The 22,927-nt window shown below is 36.5% G+C and overlaps 1 long non-coding RNA gene across 1 annotated transcript in view; it reads left to right on the top strand.

Moving 5' to 3' along the window:
- The window catches only part of LOC134756613 (uncharacterized), a 44,446-nt gene extending 23,216 nt beyond the window's left edge, over positions 1 to 21,230 (top strand). Inside the window, exons 2-3 of the long non-coding RNA XR_010129498.1 lie at positions 20,048 to 20,233; positions 21,051 to 21,230. This is a non-coding gene — a long non-coding RNA (uncharacterized lncRNA). The remainder of the gene's footprint in view (positions 1 to 20,047; positions 20,234 to 21,050) is intronic.
- Positions 21,231 to 22,927: the final 1,697 nt, after the last annotated feature.

Genomic DNA, 22,927 nt, shown 5'->3' with positions numbered 1-22,927 from the left:
TTCACTTTCATCTTATGTGTGCCCCTAAATCTATCATTAAGTCTTTTTATTCAGTAAACAGTTGGATCTCAGTTTTTAATCCATTCAGCCACACTACATCTTTTTTTTTTGAGTTTAGTTCATTTATATTTAAAATCATGATTACTATGTAAGGAATTACTCTTACAAATAGTGAATTGTTTTGTCTTTTGTGTAGTTCTCTTACTCTTTTTCTCCCTTGTCATTCTTTAGGTCTTGATGGTTTTTTGTATTGATGGGCTTGGATTATTTTATCTTTATATTTTGTGTATCTATTGTATTTTTATGGTTTTCATAAGATTTGCATTGAACATTTCATAGTTACAATAGTGTGTTGCATGCTGATAACAACTTATCTTAAATCACAGAAACTCTAGATTTAACTTCCTCTCTTTCCAAGTTTACATAGTCAATGCCAGATTTTACTTCTTTCTCTACTGTATTTCCATTAAAAATCTGTGGTCACGGAGATTTTTTTTCTGTTTATGTTCCTGTGTATTTATTTTTCTCTTCAGATGCAATAATTTAATATGACCTGACTTCAAATCTGTTTTTTCTTACTTCTGCCTATTCAAATCAGTTGTTAAATACTTCTATTAAAATTTTTCATTCAGGTATTTTGTTTTTCAGCTCTAGAATTTCTCTTTGGTTCTTTTTAAAATAATAAATACAATAATTTTTATCTGTATTGATAATCTCATTTTGTTTACATATCACTTTCCTATTTGTTTTAGTTATTGGTCTGTGTTTTTGCTTAGCTTGTTGAACTTGTCTAAGATAGTTATTTTAAAGTCTTTGTTTAGTGGGTCCAATGCCTGTGTTGCTTCAGGGACTGCTTATCGAAATGTATTCTGTACCTTTGAATGAGTTGATTTTTCCTGTTTTTGTTTTTTTGTTGTTGTTGTTGGGCTTGCAATCTTTAATTGAAAATTGGTCATTTGAAAGAACAGCCACCTCTCCTATTCATTGCAGATTGGCTCCGTGCAGGGGAAAGCTTTATTAATTAGCAGGGCATGTTCTGAGACTTGTAATTGGCCCAATATGAAGACTTGCGGTCTTCTCAGGACTTTTCTGGATAGGTGTCTTTGCTAGGCTGTGTGTCTGCTTTTATTTATATTTTATTTTTTTCTGATTTCTCTCCCTACACAGTTATTTTTAAATTTCTTATTTTCTATGTGACCTTACTTATTATGTTCCTTCCCTGGGCCTTAGGTGTTCTGTTGTGTTCCTAAGTCAGTAAGCTCTAGCCTCAAACATCTACAAGTCTATAGTTTTCCTCACTTTTATGAGCTATGCTTGATGCTTCCAGTGGTTTTTACTAGCCTAAGATTCAAGCTGTACTCTTTGGCTATCTGAGCTCCATGTTAGGTGACACAGAGACCAATCCTTCAAGCAGTCCCCAGACAGGATAAGATATTGAAAATTAGGTCTTCTCTGCTCTCTGTGGTTCACAGAGGGAATTAGAGAATGGGCTGCCACTTCCCAAACTATGGCACACCGCACGGAAGAGAGTGTAGGATAGGACACATGAAATTTCCTAATGTATTGAACATGGCGGCTTTTTCTTGATTGAGTTCTCAGTTGGTCGTATAGATCTTTGACTGATTTTCAGAAATCCCAGCAAGTTGTTTTAGTCAGCCTCTATTTGTTTCCTTAATATATTCACTGGGGAATGAGGGCCTGGATCTTTCTAGTTTGCCACCTTGATAACGTCACAACCAATTTATTCTTCAAGCAAGCCTATAACATAGGTATTATAAACAATGCACTATTTTCTTTTTTTTCAGATTAGAAACTCATGATAGAGAAAGGCTGAGTAACTTTGCCCAGGTCACACAGAGAGTAGCCAGCAGAGAGGAGTTTTGAACATTTTCTGTGAATTTAGAATTTTTATGGACTATGATTTACTCTGAGATAGAGAAAAAGCCTTGATGTCCCCATTTGTTTTCTAATTTTTTATTCTGACCTTGAATTTTGAAACATACAGAGTAAGTAATAGGCTGATACTTAAATTCAATTGTTATGTCATAGCTGAGCAGCAGAAATCAAAGTGGAGCCAGTTAACCTAAAGAATGAAACTCAAAAATAGTAAAGAAATGGTGTGTCATTGGTATAAATAACACACAAAAAAAAACCAACTTTACCCTTCAGGTGTGCAGAGCATCTGTGAGTAATGACTTTTTATTTTAGTTATTCTTTTGCTAAGTGTTTTGAAATCCACTGAGTAAGAAGGGTCACAAAAAGTATGATTTAGTGGAAATTGGAAAACAATAGTTTTAGAAAAATGTTTGATTTCAATATATATCTTATGCTCTCTGGGAACCTCTCCCTTCTTAACATTGAGACCACGTCTGGCAAGCAGTTGGCAGGAGGCAAAGGTCTGCAGCAAGGGACTACGAACAAGACAATTACTGGAATTCAGAAAAGAAAAAAAAGGCTTTCCCCACACAGAGTACTGAATATCAAAGAGCAATTTTATCTTACGCTGTAAATGAAATGCATCTGTCTATTCCACTCTAGCATGGATAAAGGCTTATGGTGGGAGGTCTATCCTCAGAGTCATCAAATAAGAATTTTTTTTAATGTTTGTTTTAAAATCGAAGTGTTGCCTGAAATATGATAAGGCCTGTAACAATATGTGCTGGGCTCCAATTATAATCTATTAATAACCAATTAATAATAATTATCACTAATTGGTAAGTCACTTTCATACATTTATGAATACCAAAAAAGGCAATTCAGTAAATTTTAATGAGAATCTAAAATGGACTAAGTCTCATAGTTTGCTGGAGGAATATAAAGATTAGATATTTTTAGTTCAATGAGTTTCATTAAGTAAAACCAGGAGGAAAACAAATAAATTGGAATATGACTTGTTTCATTTATACAGGACACATTTGCTGCATGTTTGCTCAGTATCTAACACTAGGATAGATGTTAGAATTTTTAAATAAAGTTGAATAATGTATTGTCCCTGCCCTTAAAGATCTACAGAGAGACATGAAGACCAAGACATGGAAGTAAATTAATAATCACAGGGCACCATGGTGCATGCCAAGGTAAAAGTGCATACCAAATGTAGCAGCAGAGGTGAGGATCTATTTGCAGAAGGACTGAATTGCCTCCTAGAAAACTCAAGCCTTATTTACCATTGCTTTGGGCACATCTCACGAACTCGTCCTGTAGACAGACACATATCTCTATGCTAGCTTTATGGAAACAGCTCTAATTAAAATAAAGCTGTGACTACCAGAGGATGGATGAGAACAAAGCCTTATTCTTTGCAATAATGTACATGCATAGCCTTGAGGAGGTCCACATTGTGATTTCAGCAATGTCTTGGCTATTGCTCACTCTCTCCAGCTCTATGAATATGTGTACAGGGAAACGTATGACTCTAAAAACTGAGAGAGCTCTTGCACTAAAGTGTCAAATACAGTGAGAAATCACTAGAGTTGACCCCAATGGAATGACATTTGAAAGAGACACTGTCCTTCTCAACACTTTGATCCCAAAGCACAATACTTGGCAGCACAGAACATCACAATGGGATTTAGACTGTATGTGTGGCCAGGGAGTCTGGTGAGGTTCTAGTGGACCAGCAGTAGACACCAGACATGGTCTGTGGCATCTGACAAGGCCAAAGAGGCAATGCAGAGCAGCAGAGGCACCCTGTATGGTGTGGCACACCCAGAGTAATAGCAGCAGCCCCCAGTGTGACAAGTGGAGCAAGAGACTGTCAGCGGACAGTCAGCGACTGTCAGCAGAGCCCTGTGGAAGAGAGACGGCAATGAATAGAAGCATCATGCCCAGGGCACAGCATCGAGGATGTTTAGTAGCAAACCTATTGGTGGGCATATGGAATAAACCACAAATATTACCCAGGAATATTTCCCACTTTGGAGCAATACAAGGCCCAACTTGAATAAGTAAGTGCTAATGCCAGGGATGCCTGGACTGTTTTAGTTACCGTGACACCTCCCTCCAATCTGTATCCATCTCAGAGGGTAGAGGAAATGTAGGTAATCCGTGTACACACCCAAAGTAAGGTACCTGACAAAAGGTATAATGCATAGAAGTTTCTTTTTTTTCCTTAAACAGCTTTATTAAGTTATAATTCACATGCCATACAATTCACCTACTTAAACTGTGCAATGCAAAGGTTTTTAATATCTACACGGAGTTGTGGGACCATCATCATCATCTAATTTTAGAATAACATCAAAAATAATATGCTTACTCTTTAGCAGTCACGTCCCCATGCCGCCTATTGTCCCCCTATCTCCTGATAACCACTAATCTATTTTCTTTCTCTACAGATTTGCTGTTCTTATTTCATATAAACAGAATTACATAACATTCATTTTCTTTGGGTAACTGGCTTCTTTCAATTCGGATAATGTTTTCAAGGTTCATTCATGTTGTAACATGTATCAATACTTCATTCCTTTTTGTTACCCAATAATATTCTATTTTATGGATATACCAAATTTTGTCCATCCGACCATTAGTTTATGAAGACTTAGGTTGCTTTCACTTTTACTATGAATAATTTCTGTGAGCATCCATATACAAGTTTGTATGTAGATATACATTTTCATTTCTCTTGGATATATACCTAGGGCTAGAATTATCGGGTCATGTACTAATTCAATATCTAACATTTTGAAGAACTGACAAAGGATTTTCTAAAATGACTATATCATTTTACACTTCCAGAAGCTATGTATGAGAGTTTCACAGCCTTGCCAATACTTGCTAATATCTGTCTTTTATTATAATCACTCTAGTATGAGTGAAGTGGTATATCATTGTGATTTTAACTTATTCTCTAATGACAAATGATGTTGAACATTCTTTATGTGCTTATGGGACATTTGTGTATCTTCTTTAGAAAAATTTTTATTTTTACTTGGCTTATTTATCATTTGTTATTGAGTCCTAAGATATTTTCATATAGCCTGGATATAATTCTCTTTTCAGATACATGATTTGCAAATATTTTCTGACATTCTGTTAGTATCCTTTACACACATCCTTGATGGTATTGGTTGATGCAGCAAACATTTTGATGTTGCTGTAATCCAATTTATCTATTTTTTTCTTCTGTTGTTTTGGATTATTTTCTGTCATATCTAAAAATAATGTTAACCCAATATACTGAGGATGTACTTCGACATTTTCTTCTGACTGTTTTATATTTTGGACTTTCACATTTTGGCTTATCATGTATTTTGAGTTAATTTTTGGGCATGATGTGAGGAAGGGGTCGAACTTATTTCCTTTTTATATGGATATTGAGTTGTCCCAGTATCATTTGATGAAACTATTATTTATACCCACATTGAATAGTCTTGGCACTTGGTAGAAAATCAATCAACCACAGATTGTATGAATTTATTCCTGGACTTTGATTTCTATTCCATTGATCTATAGATCTATCCTTGTACCAGCACTATACTGTTTTGATTATTGTAGCTTTGTAGAAAGTTTCAAAATCAAGAAGTGTGAGTCCCCCAACTTTGTTTTTCCTTTTCTGGATTGTTTTGTCTATTTTTCATCCCTTGTATTTCCAAATGAATTTTAGGATCAGCTTGTCAATTTCTGCATAAAATGGAAGCTGGAATTTTGATAAGGAATATTTTCAGTTTGTATATTAATTTAGTTATCATTGCCATTCTACAATTGTGTGGGAACCTCAGTACTCTTGGCCAAAGCAGCCTCAAATAATAGAGAATTTTCAGGACAGAGCTGGGGTGGGGTGAGGGAAGCTGGTGCTAGCTCTTCTTGGGTTCAGTTTGTAGCTCTATTTTATTTTGATTTGTTTTACTAGAGACAAGGTCTTCCTCTGTCACCCAGGCTGGAGTGCAGTGGCATAATCATAGCTCACAGCAGCCTCAAAGTCCTGGGCTCAAGTGATCCTCCTGCCTCAGACTCCACAGTAGCTGGGACAACAGTCACTTGCCACTGTAGCTCTAGACCAGCAGCTGGTAAGAGTGGGAACCTGGAGTCTTTAGCCACACTCACCCAGAATAGAGCTTTGTTACACTGACCTGGGAGGCAATTTGTTACACAGACTCACTGTTCTTACAAAGATTTAGTAGATTTTGTTGAATATTTGTGTCTCAATTGCTGTATGCCCTTATGAAAATTTCCAGAGACTAAGTGTTGCTTTTGTTTTGGTTTGGTTTGTTATTTTTAAATAATTTTATGCAGTTAAGTGATTGTTTCACTAAAAAAAGCATCTGTCTTGCTCCTTACACGCTGCCCCTACTTGTAGTTTTGTAAGTTCTTCTTCCTTTCCTGACTTCTGCAATGAAAAGTCATCATGGTTCTGATCTATTGCTGTAAACTTACAAATATGGGCTCCTCCATGAAGAGTTGTGCTTCCTATGTGCACATTGTTGTTGTTGTTGTTGCTGTTGTTGTTGAGATAGGGTTTGAGTTTCACTCTGTCACCTAGGCTGGAGTACAGTGGCATGATCATAGCGCGATGCACCCTGCAATTCCTGGGCTCAAGTGATCCTCCCACACCGGCCTCCCAAAGTGCTAGGATTGCAGGAGTGAACCCCACACCCAACCCTATGTGCTCATTCTTAAAACAAACTGTTTTTATTGTATTTAATCACCTAATATTGCAGTAATTTTTTAAGAACCTCAAATCCAGGTCTATGCTATTTTCTTCTTTGTAACACCAGGGTCCAGCATAGGCTTGACACAGAGTAAGTATTTATTGAAGAAACAAATGAATCCATGCATGAATAAGGTGAGCAAATTGAGACTGAGAAGAAATTGGGCTTTTATTTCTCTACTTGGCAATATGAAAACTGAGAATAATACAATACAGCATATTATTTATTTAAATACTTTCATTGCCTCCTTTTCCATTAAACACAAATATAAATACCAAATCGCAAATGCAATTCCTGAATGTAATTCCTTCTCCCAGGGTAACTTGAAGTTATCCCAGGTTGCCGACTAAAGGCTATTTAATGGTAAAGTGTTTTATAATATGGGGAATTAGGCCAGATAATGTTTTCAATAAAGGGACAATTTGCTGGGAAAAGAAAATTAGAATCAGCAAATTTTTAACCTGACAAATTAGAAAATATTATTACTATTTTTCATCCAGTGCACTTAATAATTGCCAAGTACTTGTTCTAATGTGCATTAGAGTCTATTAAATCATCTCTGTGCTAACATTGTCTGTATTCCTATTATTGCACTTTCCACACAGGACTGTAATTACTGCACTTATTTAGGCATTTATTTCCATCATTAACTGGGGTTCTTTGAGAGTCATCACGAAGTATTGAATATCGGTATGCCCCAGATGCATAGCACATAATCAGTGCTCAATAAATGTTTGTTCAATACATCCTTTCATGTATGATCTTGTTATAATGACGTGCTTTCATGTCAGCTCCTTCAAGCTCCTCAAAGATAGTCTTTCATCTTCTTGACAGTATTCGCAGATTGAATAATTGGATTAACAAGTAAATAAATAAATGAGGGAATTAGTGACTGAATACATTTTCTAAAAACTGTTTTGTTTTCTTTTGTTTGTTTTTTGAGACAGAGTTTCACTCTTGTTGCCCAGGCTAGAGTGCAATGGCGCGATCTTGGCTCACTGCAACCTCTGCCTCCCGGGTTCAAGCGATTCTCCTGCCACAGCCTCCTGAGTAGCTGAGATTACAGGCGCATGGCAACATGCCCAGATAATTTTTGTATTTTCAGTAGAGATGGGGTTTCACCATGTTGGCCAGGCTAGTCTCGAACTCCTGACCTCAGATGATCCACTCATCTCAGCCTCCCAAAGTGCTAGGATTACAGGGGTGAGCCACCGTGTCTGGCCCCTAGAAACTATTCTTTATATTTCACAGCCTTGGGTGGAAAAATGGATATGGATGTATGTATTAACACATGGATATATTAACACATGTGTTAATACATACATCCATATATCAATAACTATGAACTACTACCTACTTAACTATGTAGTCTAATTTCTCATGGAGCCTCCATCTCAGGTATTCTCAATGGTACTTTCTAAGTTCATGAATAGTTGTAGCATTTGGTTTACTTGGTAATATTCCTTAATAAAATTTCTCTGAGGGTTTTCATGCCTTTTCTTATAATAAGGCCTTTGTCAGATCCCCCAAATCCTTCAGATATAGTTGCATATATCCGCAGAGGACAATTGACTGTATATTTGTTTGTTCATTTGGCGTCCAAATGCTTAAACAGAAAGTTGCGAGGAAATACAGAACCACATCCTTGGTGAAAGCCAGGCATCCTCCACCATCATAAGGCTCCAGGAGCCAAGCCATCTCTCTTCTTAGCTCTACCAGCAAAGATAAAGGACAGATAGCAGCATAGACTTTGCCAACCGAACACTCCTCCGTGAGATGTAGAATCAGGAGTTAAGTGAGACGCAGGCTGGTTAGAACTCATGGTGTATGAATGTGCAGGAGCAGTGGTGCTCGCTTAGTGGTGGCTGCATACTGCCCAGGCAACTTCTAGTAACAACCGGATGTTGTGTTATGTTCTTGAGCATCCAGGTCTTCTGTGATTTCTGCTAGCTAACCAAATGCAGCTTCCTGACTACCATCAGTGTTTGAGTTACAATGGCTTTTTAATAAATTTCTTGTTTTGCTTAACTCAATTAAAGTCAGTTTCTCTTGCTTGGAGCACAAAACCTTGATTGAGACAATATTTAAACAGAAAAGGTTAAAAAGGTTTGAGCATTTTACTTTCCAAGAAGTTACTCAGCCCCAGTAAAAATCAAAAGATACAAATAAATGTTCAGAAAAGAATATCATTTACCTCCTCTCAATAGAATATCTGAGTTCTGCTGTTTCACAGATGGAATACAGAATAGGTGGCTTTATCATGCCATCTCTTAAATCTCTTGATGGAGACCAGCCTCGGTAAATCCATGTTCTTAAAACACTACTTTGGGAAGAGGTTAGTGAGTACTCTGGAGAAAGGGGATTCATAGTCATATAACGTTGTGGTATACTGGATGCAAAATCCTACTCTTGGAGATTCACTACATCCATTAGCCTATTTAAGACTCCTCAGAGTCTTAAAGGCTCTCATATATCCTTCCGTAACCCACTGCTTTTGGGATTAATTTAGAAAACAAATTTCAAAACAAGCTAATTAACATAATGTGGAATAACAGCCTACTGAAACCAATTTGAATAACGTTAATAGAGATTGTTAGTGTTCTTCACGATTTACCTTGGAGGGAACAGAGGCACTTGTCAAAGAACCTGAAATGCTTTCATGATGCTTTTCAACCCAGTGAGGTAAAATTCCTTGTGCGTCCTGCCACCTGTCTCCCCTTCTGAGTGGCTTCAGAGAAGCAGGAAAGTGTAAGAGAGGACTGATTTCAAAACAAAGAAACAAAGAAAAAATACTTACTGTGTAAATATGAAGGACCAAATACTCATAAAAAGCAAATGTTCTGTCCTCTTGAAAGTAGAATAAGCTCCCTAGTTTGCTTATAGGTATTAACTGGAGGAGAAATGTAGTCTCTAATTGGATGCTAAGGGAGGAAAATAAGGAGCGTTCATTATTGCTCATTTCAATATTACTCATAATAGGAAACCACTAGTCCACATCTATTGGTCTAGTGAAATAGAGAAAGAGGGTTATAAGGATATTAGTGTAAATGAAATCTGTAAGAACATAATGTATGAAAAAACATCTAGCCGGGTGTAGTGGCTCACGCTTGTAAATCCCAGCACTTTGGGAGGCTGAGGCGGGTGGATCACAAGGTCAGGAGATCAAGGCCATCCTGGCTAACATTGTAAAACACCGCCTCTACTAAAAATACAAAAAATTAGCCAGGCGTGGTGGCATGCACCTGTAGTCCCAGCTACTTGGGAGGCTGAGACAGGAGAATTGCTTGAACCCGGGAGGCCAAGGTTGCAGTGGGCCGAGATTGCACCACTGCACTCCATTCTGGGTTACAGAGTGAGACTCTGTCTCAAAAAAAAAAAAAAAATCTAGATACAATAGCTTCCTAAATATGGAAATAAAAACCAAAAATGAACAAAGGTAAACCACGTAGATTACATAGTGAAATAATATATATAATATATGTGTGTATTTTGTGTGTGTCTGTGTGTGAGTGTCTAGGTTTATTATTGTGTATACATATATTCATATAGAGACTGTAACAAAAAAACATTTAGAAAACCTGAAGGCAAGCATATTAATCACACTAATAAATGTAAATGGGTCAAACTCACCAACTGAAAATAACATTTTCAGATTTGCTTAGAAAGTAAAATCAAACACTGTGCAGAAAATACACATAAAGGAAAGAGACAGAATGGTTAAAAAAATGGTATATGAGGCATAGAAAACAAAAGGAAAGTAGTTTCTCCGTCATGATCTATGACGAAGATTGAGACTAAAGAGTTATCAAAGACAGGACCTTTTGGAATGTTAAAGTATTACAATGAAAATATTAAATATTTATTTGTTCAAAGATGGAGAAATAATTTTCATAATGCAGAAATTACAGAAGATGTAAAAATAAATATATAAAAGCATATTAATAATAAACTTTAATAAACTTCCCTTAATCAAATTCAGGGCATTCAATAACAGCAAATAAAATCACTAAAGATATCGAAGACATAGGAACAGAAATAAAAAAGAATCTTTTAGACATACATCAAAATCTGTACCCCAAATTATAAAGAATATACCTTCTTTCAAATACACAAGAAATATTTATGAAAATTGATGATAGCACAAAAGAATACTGCTATAAATTCCAAAGAATAAAAGTAATGTGGATAGAATTATCTGACTATTAAAATGTAATATACCAGAAAATATTACTCTTGACTGACCACAGGACAATGTACTAGAACATTCTATTTTTTAGAAGATAATAAATCTGGAAACAATATAACATACTATTACACATCTGTAAATAAAAAGTGAAACACAGACTGAATATTCATAATGTTTAAAGTTTGAAAATGAAAACACAGTAAGAAATCTATGCCATAGTGACATACCTATCTCTAGCTCCAATATTTTAGCATTATATGGCTATATCAATAGGAGTAAAAATGAGTGTATGAAAGCCTAAAAATTCAGACAATAATGAAAGAGTAAAGCATATGAGATAAGAAGAAAGGAAATTATAAATATGTAAATAAATATTAATTTGAAAGATTAAAAAATAGAATCCATAAATAAATGTTAACAAAGCTCTTTAAATATGTGTGAAAATCATTAGCTACACAATCAAGTAAAAGAAAAATACCAATACAATTATAAAAGACAAAATACAAATTTAGAAAAATTTGTCCAAATACATTTGAAAAACTAGATGAAATGGAGAAATGTGTAGAAAAAAAATCTTAAAAAATTTACCCCAGTACAGACAGAAAATTAAAAAGCCAAATTAACATGGAGTTAATTTAAAAAATAGTTTAAAAATCTACTCCTATATATATTATATTGTGTGTATGTGTGTGTGTGTATCAGATCCAATGTTTTTGTAGAGGAATTTTGACCAAACATGAACTAATAAAATAATAATTATTTACCACTGTTATCCCTCACAGTACTGATGGTTGCCTGGGCTTAGCTCAGTGGTTCTTGCCCAGGGGCTCTCATAAGGTTGCAGTTATAACAATGACTGGATCTTGAGTAACTCAACAGCTCTCTTACTCACGTGACTGATATCTGGGCTTAAAAGACTCAAATGGCTGAGAGCTGAATAGCTGGTCATCTCAGCCATCTTTATGTGGTTTCTCTACATGATGTCTTTAGCACAGTGGTTGCAGGATAGCTGGACTTCTTAGATGACAGTTCTGGGCATCAAAAACATATGTTCCAAGAAAGATAGGTGGAAGTTTCATCACCTTTTATGAACTAGCCTTAGAAATCACACTCCATTTCTTCCACATTCAATTTATTGGAAGCAGGTCTGTAAACCAGCTCATATTCACAGAACAAGGGTTTGACTCCAACTCTTTTTTTGCATGCAAAAGAGAATTTGCAGGCATGTTTTAAAACTACCATCCACCATTTTAACAAAGTTAACACAGGTTAATAAATGAAAAAGCAAAATAATATATTATTTGGAGATTAAAAAACAGCTAAGGGGAGATTCACAGAAAAAGTTGTTACCTCTCTGGGAGGGAAGAGAAACTAATCATGGGATAATTCAGACAGACTGATCTTTCTTTGTTTTGTGAGCTGGATGGTGGGTATTTTACTAAGACATCTGCAACAATATCTCCCAACCAGCAAGCTCTTCTTGCTTTTTCACTCTTCATATTAAAAAGTGAGTTATGGACCCCCTACACTTAAAACTTGGTAGACTTGGGACTGCTTCAACCAATAGCATTTTTTTTGAAACCTCCAAGATGAGGTCAGAAGATGAGCTGCAGCTTCTCCCCTGTTCACTACAGAGCTTGTGGGACCTCTGAGCTGCTGTGTGCAAAAAGTGTGATGACCTAGAGGCTGCTGGGAGGTCTGGAAGCCAAACCCTCTGTAGGTGCTCCACTCAGCAATTATAGTCTTTGAGTCCTCCCAGCCCAGGCACCAGTCTTTAAAATTACTGATTATTCTTCTGAGTTCAGACCAAAGCTATGTTACTCCCAAGCTTTGAATCTTCCCAGAGGAAGATCCAGACATTGGCACACAAAGACAAGCTATCCCCATTATATCAGGTCCAAATTCCTGCTCATAGAGTCATCAGCGTAATGTGATTGTTTCTTGGTGCTAGGTATTGGGGTAGTTTGTTATGCAGCAATAAAATTTATGCAGCCACATGGGTGTTATTATTATTATTAATGCTATGTGTTATATAAATTCTTGTTTCTATATTTAATAGAAATAAACATTTACAAAGAAAGAAGGGACAAGTTTCACATCAGTGGATAGTGTTTAAAATATAAAAGAAAACTATCACCTAAATGTGTTGGTGCTGGTAAATAGTGTTGGACTGAGCAGAGATTACAGTTAACCCTTGAACAACATGGTTTTGAAATGTACAGGTCCACTTAAACATACTTTTTTCAATAAATATGGTTGATTTTTTTTGAGATTTGCAGCAATTTGAAGAAAAACTCTTAGACAAACCACATAGCCTAGAAATATTGAAAAATTAAGAAAACATTAGCTATGTCATGAATGCATACAATATAAATAGATACTAGTCTTACATATGTCAACTGACTGTTGATGTTATTGGTAAGGCTTCTGGTCAACAGTAGGCTATAAATAGTTATGTTTTAGGGGAATCAAAAGTTAATGTGGATTTTGGACCTCAAGGAGGGTTGGCACCCCTAATTCTCATATTGTTAAGGGTCAACTATAATTTAGAACAGGAAGAAAGTTCTCTTTTTGTTTTGTTTTGACTGCTTTTGTATCACCTCATTTGGGGTATTGTTTTATGTTAGTAAACATTTTAACTTATAATTTAATCTTCTTTTTGTTAGCATTTAATTTGTTTGTTGAATTAATACAGTAAAGCAATCGTCACCTGACTTACTAGGTAGCGTGGGTTACATGCACTTCATGGCAGCCTGGAACAGACCCCTGTGGGTGGTCAGCAGTCAGCCATTCAAAGAATCATTCCCCACCAATGTGGAGAAAGTGTTTGGGAACTCCAACTTAAGAGATATGGTACTTCACATATATGATATGTACATAGAGTAGCCCTGAAAGATTGCTCATAGATAGGTAGCTAACTTTCAGAACAGTTGAAATTGAAGTATGTGACATACTAATAAGATACAACTGAGGGAAGGAAACAAAGTCGATTCAAATCTGCTGCCTCTATTTTTCTGCAGCTAGGTTAAATCAAATCACAGGTCTAACTGATTTTCACATGAGTGACAGTGGCTCCTGTTCCACAATAGGTATAAGCAGAGATGTATTTATTTTTTAAAAAAATCAGAATTCTGGCGAGTCACGCCTGCTGGCTTAGGTAGATACAAACATTAATAATAATGATTAATAATAAAGACAATAGCTATAACCTAACAGTGATGTTACAGAGACTATTTTAAGCGCACAGCATAGAAGTCATGGATCTGGGACTCAAATTCAGAAATTTTGGCTTCAGAGTCTGCCTTTCACTACAACAGTTCACCTCTTATAATAGACTTAGATAGGCAAATACTAGAGAGAATAAAGCATAGAGAGATACAGCAATAGACAAAGAAACCAAGAGCCATAAAGACACACACACAGGCAAAAACATTATGGAGATATGTATGTAGATATTATGTAGACATTATGTAAACATTATGTAGGTATGTATGATAACAATGTACTACATGTGCAGAGATCCACTTAAACCCTTGAATTTTAGCTTGAAAAATAAAAACCATCTTCCCCACTTGTCATCCAAAAATATCAGCACAGAGAAGGGAGAAGGTCAAACAAAAGTCACTGTTTAATTTAATTTTTGTTTCCAAATTCTCATTGGAAACTTCTAGCATGATAAATGCTCTTGATCAATGTCAGGACACTTTCTCACTAGTGTAGAAATAAAGAAGGAGCCTGGAGCCAGGAGAGACCTATACATATTTTAACAATGAAAGAAGCGTGTGATGTGTGCAGCTGACATCCTAGAGAGTGTGAGTTAGCAAGGGACTCTCCCCATGCGCCTTCCTGGGCTGCACATGCAAGATGTAGCCAACATTGAGAATCCTGGAGAACAGCAACTGTTCTAGGAATGACTGCTTTTATCTATTTTCTCTTCTGCCCCTAGAGGACCCGGGAGTTTAAGCAACAGGAGACGTGAACTTAATACTTGGATAAGTTTTCCAAACTCTTGATGTCTCAGTCTCTGTGATGGTAGTATAACAATATAAAAACTCACAATAGTAATGATAATAATAATAATAATAGTTGCCCTGAAGTCTTGTCATGATGATTACAGAAAGTATAAATGGAGTAGTAATTTTAAATTACAGTAGTTATTCTAAAGTTAATAAGCCTCTTTTCCAACTTCAGCATATGAAGGAAATCCAAGGGGAATGAAATGTGTCCAGTTTCTAATGCCCTCCCTGGCGAAGGCCCAACAACATTTCAGGCCAGTTTTACTCTGCTACAATTCATTTGCACTTAAGTGCATCTGACCTATAATAAGTTCATGAGAACTTTAGAAGAATAATTACATTTTAGCAGGAGATAACCATTTAAGTCAAAGAAAGCTCTCTCTTGGTGATAATTTGGACTGTTTAGGCCAGTTTCAGGAGTACCCTTAGGGGAGGGGTAATCTTTAAACACTGACTTGACAGCCGAGGGAAACGAAGTCTGGTCAGACTCTTCCTCGGCTGATGGGGAACTCATTCTTGATGCCAAGGAATCAACTAGAAGTTGCTGGAGATTCTTTCCTATCCTGGATTCATCCCAGGATAAATTGAATTGCTATAGGATTGCTCATCATTTAAAAACTTCAAGACTCAAATAGGAAAATTCACAATGATGAAAATTCAAGAACTATGAAAGACTGTGGAAAAGATATGTTGAAGAAAGAAATGATCCTGATTTTCTTCAAATATAATCTGAGAAAAGGAGCATTCATTGAGCCCCATCATTCATTGAGCATTGTGCTATCATGGGTATTGTCACATGAAAAATCATACTTAATTCTCACGACATAACTAAAGGAAAGTACTTGTATTTTATTTGGCTTTTACTACCATATACTCACCATCAAAATTACAAAAAATGAAAAAAAGTATTGATATAAACATTTTAAAAAACATAATTTCTTCATAAAGGCAATAGCTATTATTTTTGTGTGTTTACTTGTAACATTTCTCAGTATATGCATGATGTATTTTATACAGTTTACATATTACCTTTAAATCATTAATCCTGTTATTTTCACTTATTGTGTGCAGTTTAATGTTCATATAATATTTTGTCATATGAATATTTTTGTATTTATGAATGTATACATTAATATAGAAAATTTACATGAATAATACAAAACAGACATTAAAAATAACCTTTCTGCAGGACAAATTAGTTATAAGTATACTGAATTAGGAGAATCAATTTGGAAATATAAATTAACACTGAAGCGCTATTTAGTTGCCATAATAAAATTTATTTGCCCAGAACATGTTTATTTATAGCTGTTATAAAGCTGAATTTCTGAAACTCATTCTCAGAAAGGTACTGATGGCTTTAGTGCCTTAAATGCCTTATATATTTAAAATTGATAAGTAAATGAAAATGTCAGAGGAGAAAACAACTTCTAAATAACTGATTCTACCCCTCCTTTATTTCCATTTCTAATCTTACATTTAGGTAGAAATATCTATTACTCAGAACAAATCATCAGGACAAAGTATAATTTTAACTGGCTATGGCACGATTCTCACCAGTGTGGAGCTCAGATATGTTTTCTGTGTACACGGGCAGTTAGTAGCAGCTTTGGAGCAATAATTACACCTGTGGAATCAACAGTGTATAGACTGATGTCTTTAGAGTAGCCTACCTCATAGGTCTTCTCTGTTGTCTGCAAAGCATCAATAAATAATATCTCAATATGGAATCTGTCTTAAAGTTCAGAGCAATTTTATCTTAGACACACTGGGAAAAAGTTTATAAATAAAACTTTCAAAATAGTTTTATAAATATAAAATCTGAGGGAAGCTTTTATATATCAATTTATACATAACTGTCTTCATCATCTCTCTCTCTCTCTCTCGATATTGACATAGACATAGACATAGATGTAGATGCACGTGTAGGTCTCCACTGCTTCTGAAGCTCTCCAGTAGAGGCAGTAATCTTGGGAATAACCCAATAACTATTACAAAAATGTTCTTCCTGGGTGCTTAACACCTTGATTTGTGGTTCCTGCTTGGTCCAGTCAATGGCAGGCGTGGTTTCCTACATTCCTTCTCTCTCAGCTTTGGCTCTGAGTGTGAAGGCATGGGGCTAGAGAGCGCATGGCTGCTAAATGAGCTACTGAAATGTATTTAACTCTTCCCCTATAGTTGGATATTCAGCTATTCCTACATGTTTACATTACAAACAATGCAGTGGTTACCTTATTTATGCCTAAATCCTTATCAACATGTCTTGTTATGTCCTATAATAAATATTTTAAAATACACTTTTTCATGTAATATATACTAAATATATATATACCCAAATCATTTTCTAGAAAATATATTTTAATTTACACCATCACCACTGGTTTATTAATGTGTGTACTTCCCCACATTTTAGGGGAACTCTTTAGGGTACTTTTTGAATTAAAATGACTTAAAGACCCAAAAAGGAGACAAGACTTAACGATGGTCTTTCAAGTACATTGTAATTTGTAGAAGAGACAAATTACCTCATACAAAGAACACCCCTGGGATCAGCCTTCTAATGAAATCCAACTCACCTTTTTTGACACCTACTATACTGTCATAGGTATCTTGGACACATTATTTTATGTAATCCTGACAACAACTCCAGGAGGCTATTGCTTTATTTTTATTGTTGAATCTTTGGAAACTGTTTCAGAGAGGTTAATTAACTTGCCATTGATAAAACAGCTTCAACGATATTGAGCTTCACACTGACACAGGCCAAACAGCAAAATGAAAGTAAGCAGACCACACTGCTTCTCAAATCCCACCATATAAAGGGCTGATAATTCAAATAAATCATACCCCTACTGAATATTCCCTTCTCTGTGGTCTTTCATCTTATGTTTAATTAAAATGTGGGTAACAAATCCCATTTCCCCATATTCATTATTCATGCAAACTCACGAGTCACATACAAGTGACAGTACAATATTGAGAATTTCTATAAAACCATTTATCACCATCACTTCTTTGCATTTACTGTTGCTTAATAAACAGTAGATACCATCTCTTGGCACAATGAGGCAGGCCCACACACAAAAAGAAAAGAATTCTGCAACATTTAATTAATGGCAATACCTAACAATTATTTATGTGAGCTCATTACAATCTGCTGTTTGTTACAATCCATCCATAATTTTGAAATAATGGTAAATGATATTATTGTAACCAAACAATAAATTTGGTTAAAAGAGAACACTCACATATGGAAGTAGATGGAACTATCTGCCCTTAAAAATGTGTAACTATATATCAGCTGTTGAAACAACCACTTATGTTAAATGCGATCACTTGTTCCCTCCGGTTTCAAATCTGGGGTGACTTGGAGAAGAGGGAAATTTGTATTGTATGTATTTACTTCACATAGAAAAGGCACAATGGCTAAATGAAGTCAGTTACAACTTGGAGGCAGCTTCGTAGATGAGAAATGGTATATAACAATAGTTACTGAAAATTACGATGTTATAAAACATCGCTGGAGTTTATCAGAAACATGAATAGTACCTGTCTCAACCTAGTGCTGTTGGTCTCTATGCACGTGAATTTCAAAGATACCTCCTTTAAAAAAAAAAGCTTTATTGTGATGTAATTTATATGCCATATAGCTCAACAATATACAGTGTAGAATTGAACAGTTTTTAATATGTTCTCATAGCTGTGCAAACATCACTACAATATAACTTTAGAATTTTCATCACTCCAAAAGGAATCCCTATACCCATTACAGTCATTCCCCATTTCTCTCTGCCTCCACAACCCCCAGGCTTAGATGGGCCCGTCTTGTGTTTTGGTGTAGACCTGGGGCTTTATGACATTCAACATTTCCTGTGAAAAATAAAGAATCAAGCCCAGGCAATGTAGTGAGACCTCATCTCTGCTAACATTTAAAAAAAAGTAGCTGGGTATGGTGTCGTGCGCCTGTCATTCCAGCTATTCAGGAGGCCGAGGTAAGAGAATCACTTGAGCCCAGGAGATTGAGCCTGCAGTGAGCTGTGATTGTGCCACTGAACTACAGCCTGGGTGACAGAGCAAGACCCTGTCTCAAAAATAAATAAATAAATAAATAAATAAATAAATAAATAAATAAGTTAAATAGAAAGGATCAGAGCTCTGACTGGAGTAGACAGTTTGACAACCTGTGTCACACCTTAAAATATAGAATTTCTGTTTCCTTTTAAATTTATACGTACTTTCCTAGCTGAATACTTTGCTTTCTTTTCCAGAAGATTGCAAAGAATAAAGCTACCTTTACTAAACAGTAGTAGTCTAGCTCATTTAGACAGTAAGAAAAGTATTTTTTTAAAAATGGAGTTTCTCTGAGTATTTAGATAAAATATTTCAGAATATTCAGAAGGAATGGGAACTAGTTTGTTTTTATAAAAAGCAACCACATGGCCGGGCGCAGTGGCTCACACCTGTAATCCCAGCACTTTGGGAGGCCAAGGCGGGCGGATCACGAGGTCAGGAGATCGAGACCATCCTGGCTAACACGGTGAAACCCCGTCTCTACTAAAAAATACAAAAAATTAGTCGGGCATGGTGGCGGGCGCCTGTAGTCCCAGCTACTCGTGAGGCTGAGGCAGGAGAATAGCGTGAACCCGGGAGGTGGAGCTTGCAGTGAGCGGAGATCGATCGCGCCACTGCATTCCTGCCTGGGCAACAGAGCGAGACTCTTGTCTCAAGACAAAACAAAACAAAACAAAAAACAAAGGGACCACATGAACTCAACAGTGTAAGAATAACAGGGAAACATGCAGAGGAACTCTGGCTACTACAGTAGAAAACAATCTGAACAAGTCAAAATCCACCTTTCCCGGTGGCCCAGCCTCCCTTGACCTGAGAGCCCTAGGATCTTTGAACTTAGTAACTGTTGCGTGTATTCCAATATTATTAGCTCATGATCCAATGCAACATTTTCATCTCCTTTCCTCAATAAGGACCTCTTTTGGGACAAAGCTTGCCTGTTATCTGGACACAAGTGCAGCAGGCAGGGGGGCAACATGACTTAGTCCCATGATACCATTAGCGTGGTGGACCTGGTTCTCTATTTGTAGAAGGAGGTTAATTGGACGAACCTAAATATTGCTTTCAGTTTGATGTCTGTAATTGTCCGAGACTACATTACTTGCGTTGCTCCATGTTCATCCTAGGATCCACCTGAAAAGAGCAGCATTCACAACCCATGACCACTGTGCCCTAGCCATCCACTCCCATCACAGATTTAGGAGAAGGAGTGGACATATTCCCTGTAAAACAAAGGCAACACCAGGCCAGTGAGAAGCCGCATTACCCGGGCCCTCAGGCAGCATCAGACGCGGAAAACAGCAATTGTCAAAGTAAAGTATTTGCTTATCCAGTGGAATTTGTGATTACTGTTAAGTGGATTCATGGAGATCAATCTTCTCCAAAGACAGGCTTTCCATTTTCATCAATCAGTGCTCCTCACTGGCATCAGCACACATGAGCATGCACATAAATACATATATACACACACATACATATATACACACAAGCGTACACATAACACGGCACATGAAGCTCCACCTCTGGGCTTTTGTTTGGGACCTGCTCTCCGCTCATACCTAGCAGGCCACAGTTTTCAGGGATCCAGACACTGGGCAGAATGGATGGAAAGCATGGCTGTGAGAGGAGGTTGAACATTGACAAGGGAGCTGAGGCCACAGGGAAAGTAGGGGATGCTGTGAGAAATAATTTAAAGCATAGAGAGAGCAGGTGGTATGATGGAAGGCCTCAGTATGTACATGTGTTTCTGCAAACAGTTTCGAATTTGTTTATGTGCCTATGCCTGTTTGTGTGTGCGCTGTGATGGGGAAGAATGCTGCTGGGTGAAGCTGGAGAGGTGGGCTGGCCTCTGGCTTCTAGACACTCACAGATGCTCTCTCTGAAGTCTCATAACCATAGTCTCTGAGGACAGGACAGAGTGATCCACTTCATGGTGATGGGTAGCCCCTGAGAGGGAAGAGCAAGGCAATCTATCCTCAGACTTAGTTTTAGAATGATCACACAGGCATAAAACACACACTAGTGGTGTTTTTTAAAAAAAGGAGTGGGACGGAATGTCCCTCAAAGTTAATATATATAGCAGTCACCTGGAATGCGTGTCTAAAATGAAGATTTCTTTCTCTCTTCTAGAGACTATGGTTGAGATTAAACAAAATTATCTCTAAGTAAAGCATGAAAGTGCCTGGAATATAAAAGGCAAAGTAGAATAAAAAGTAGCTGCTCTCCTGCTGATAGTTATTTCTATGGTGATGGTGACAAGGACGTTGACTCTCTACTTGGGATTCAAGAAGCCTGGTCACATCTGGAAAGGTAGGTCCTGTCCAGGGAAGCCATCTGCCAGAGGGTCTTTTTTTCTTTGTCTTCTTTTCAATGTTGTATTTGACATTCAAAAATATGGGATCTCAAGTCAATGACTTAGAAAAATTGACTGAATAAAATGTTTCCATGAACAATATAAAAAGATTAGCAATATTTGCAAATACATCAATTTGACTTTGTTTAATTGTTTTGCTTATATTTTCAGCAGATATCCATTATGCTATAATAATATGTATTATAAGATAAATCCCCTTGTTATTTTTATTTTCACATCGAATTTTTATTCCACTCTTTCTATGTTTTTAATTGATATGTAGTAATTGTACATATTATGTGATATAGCATGATGTTCCAATGCATGCATACACAGTGTAATGATCAAATCAGGGTAATTAGCATGACTGCCACCTCAAATATTTAAAATTTCTTCGTAGTAAGAATATTCCAAATCTTCTCTTCTAGATGTTTTGAAATATTTAATACATTATCATTAACTATAGTCACCCTACTGTGAAATAGGACACCAGAACTTATTCTTCCTATATCATTGTAATGTGGTACCCATTGACCAAACTATTTCCATTTCCCCCTCCTCCTTACCCGACCCAGTCTCTGGTAAACACTATCCTATTCTCTAAGTTTGTGAGATCAGCTTTATAGACTCTAACATGTAAGTGAGATCATGCAGTATTAGCTTTTCTGTGTCTGGCTCATTTCACTTAGCATGATGCTCTCCAGGTTGATCTACATTATTGCAAATTGCAGGATTTGATTCTATTTTATGGCTGAATAGTATTTCATTGCATAAATTTATCAATTTCTTTATCCATTCATTCACTGATCGATACTTAGGTTGATTCCATATGTTGGCTGTTGTGAATAATGCTGAAATAAACATGAAGGTGCGGATAACTCTTTGACATGTTGATTTCATTCTTTTGGATACATACCCAGTAGTAGAATTGATGGATTATACGGTAGTTCTAGTTTTAATTTCTTGAGGAGGCACCATACTGTTTTCTATAATGGCTGTACTAATTGACATTCCCACCAACAGTGTATAAGGGATTCCTTTTTCTCCATATCTTCTACAACAATTGTTATATTTTTTTACTTTTGATAACAGCCATTCTAACTGGAGTAAGGCGATACCTCACTGTTGTTTTGATTTGCCAGAATTTCTTAATCTCAATCCTCTGGTTCTTTAAGGCAGTGCTTCTGGGCCCTGACTGCACTTTGAAATAATCTGAGTATCTTTCAAAAATATTACATCAGAAGCAATTCTTTATGATCTTTGGGTGTTAGGATCAGGCACTGAAATTTTAATAAAGTTCTCCAGAGAATTTTAATTGCACATAGATTTGGAAACTGCTGGCCAAGTTACAAAACTCTGGTTTCACCTTCACCTAAGGCTTCAACTAAAAATGCAGACTTCTGGGCCTAACCCCAAATGTAGTGAAATGGATTACCTGGAACCAGTGGTGGAGGTGGATGACTTTCATGTTTCCTAGCACCCTGGTTGGATTTCTATGCATATTAAGGCATAAATCACTGCCTTAGAGGGATGGACTGCATATAAGTCATACCTTATCTCATCTCATCCTATCTCCAGGGAAGGGTTGCTGTCTTACTCAATCTTCAAAGAATAATCAACAGCTTTTTTCAGAATGCTTGACATATAGGGCCGC

Source organism: Gorilla gorilla, chromosome 11 (genome assembly GCF_029281585.2).
Source record: "Gorilla gorilla gorilla isolate KB3781 chromosome 11, NHGRI_mGorGor1-v2.1_pri, whole genome shotgun sequence".
NCBI lineage: Eukaryota > Metazoa > Chordata > Mammalia > Primates > Hominidae > Gorilla > Gorilla gorilla.
The sequence above is the reverse complement of the archived record's forward strand: the minus strand, read 5'-3'. Positions and strand labels throughout refer to the sequence as shown.